Below are 2,290 nucleotides of genomic sequence, written 5' to 3'. Positions count from 1 at the left end.
ACTCGCAAACTTGGAGGCCTCAAGGCCAGCAGGCCCCAGCGTCAAGGGCCCTTCAACCAGCAAAGGTTGCAATCACCCAGAGCAACAGACACAGGCAGACTGAAAGCACACCACTTCAGCCCCCGATAATCATAATAAAAACAATGGAAGAAGAAATCAAATAGACAAATAAGACAGGGGAAAATAAGACTAGAAAAAAAAACTCTATAAAAGACCAGGAACCGAAGACAGCAATTTTCTATTGAAGTGTGCTCAAAGAACGAAAAAACGAAAGAAGCCATTTTGCTCTGGCAGCACTCCATTATATGGGAGCAAACTGCCATTACAAGCAGGTTTGTATGGGAAGCTCATAATATCCTGAGATTGGTAGTTTGCTCGGGGAAAAGGAGGCTATACAATTTGCTGCAGCCTTGAAGAATCCTTGACTACCTCTTGACGATTTACAAGGGAATTGTCAGAACATTGGCTTTTGTCTGGCTGAGACACGGGGGCAATTACCTGGGCCTGCCGCAATGCTTCCCTTCGCTTTAGTCTCAGCGCTGAGAGGTTGAGAGCACAATGTCGAAGGTTATTCCATTCCTAGGCTCTATCAAGGCGGAATCTTTATTTTTGTTTCGTCAAAGCGATAGAGACTAGACCATGGTCTGACAGCTAGTTTCTTTCTTCCCAAGGCTCAGGCTGTCGGTAAAATGACAATTATGTCTTGTAATGCCGTTTTTATGAAAGAGATCCATTTGAGAGAACAGTTCTCTTTCACTGTCATCGGGGGCAGGTTTTTGTCATCTTGACCTGAGGAAAGAAAGAAAATGTGATCGACAGACAGAAAAAGTCTGTCGATCACTCTTTAGAAAAAGTCGTACAATTAGACAAAGTCTTGACTTGAGTTCAGCACTTTACAAGGCTTACAGCGTGCAGAACTCTCCGTAATAATAGCTCCATTGTAAATGGAAATACTTCTCAATCTCAGTGTATTATAGTAGATTATTGTCAACATATCCTCGAGGTATTGATACAGAAAGTATATCTCTGTTGTCCATTGAGGAGAGGCATTTCAATTCCTCTCTTCAATAGACTTCCTTTGCCAGTTGTAGAGCTGCACTATACACACATTTACTGAGAGGGACGAACTCTTCAATCACCGCTAGTGAGAAGATACACATCATCATATATAGCTGCAAATAACGAAATAAGATAACACTTTATTAACAGGAATCTGACAAAATGTCTGTCTTGATGATGGTGGAAGAGAACATGGATAGCAGTAAGAACACATGATAAGGGTTTTCATCATGAAACAAACTGACAGCCATGACACTTCACATCTCTTGGGGCCGATAATATCAGCTACATGATAGCATGCTAAATGTGTCTGATCAGATAATATCAGCTACATGATAGCAAGCTAAATGTGTCTGATCAGATAATATCAGCTACTTGATAGCTCTCTAAATGTGTCTGATCAGATAATATCAGCTACATGATAGCACGCTAAATGTGTCTGATCGGATAATGTCAGCTACATGATAGCATGCTAAATGTGTCTGATCGGATATTAGCAGCTACATGATAGCACGCTAAATGTGTCTGATCAGATAATATCAGCTACATGATAGCACGCTAAATGTGTCTGATCAGATAATATCAGCTACATGATAGCCCTCTAAATGTGTCTGATCAGATAATATCAGCTACATGATAGCTCGCTAAATGTGTCTGATCGGATATTAGCAGTTACATGATAGCACGCTAAATGTGTCTGATCGGATATTAGCAGCTACATGATAGCACGCTAAATGTGTCTGATCGGATAATATCAGCTACACGATAGCACGCTAAATGTGTCTGATCGGATAATGTCAGCTACATGATAGCACGCTAAATGTGTCTGATCAGATAATATCAGCTACATGATAGCACGCTAAATGTGTCTGATCGGATATTAGCAGCTACATGATAGCACGCTAAATGTGTCTGATCAGATAATATCAGCTACATGATAGCTCGCTAAATGTGTCTGATCAGATAATATCAGCTACATGATAGCACGCTAAATGTGTCTGATCGGATATTAGCAGCTACATGATAGCACGCTAAATGTGTCTGATCAGATAATATCAGCTACATGATAGCATGCTAAATGTGTCTGATCAGATAATATCAGCTACATGATAGCACGCTAAATGTGTCTGATCGGATATTAGCAGCTACATGATAGCACGCTAAATGTGTCTGATCAGATAATATCAGCTACATGATAGCATGCTAAATGTGTCTGATCAGATAATATCAG

This window comes from Salvelinus fontinalis, unplaced genomic scaffold (assembly GCF_029448725.1).
Source record: "Salvelinus fontinalis isolate EN_2023a unplaced genomic scaffold, ASM2944872v1 scaffold_1572, whole genome shotgun sequence".
In the NCBI taxonomy this organism is placed as follows: domain Eukaryota; kingdom Metazoa; phylum Chordata; class Actinopteri; order Salmoniformes; family Salmonidae; genus Salvelinus; species Salvelinus fontinalis.
The sequence above is the reverse complement of the archived record's forward strand: the minus strand, read 5'-3'. Positions refer to the sequence as shown.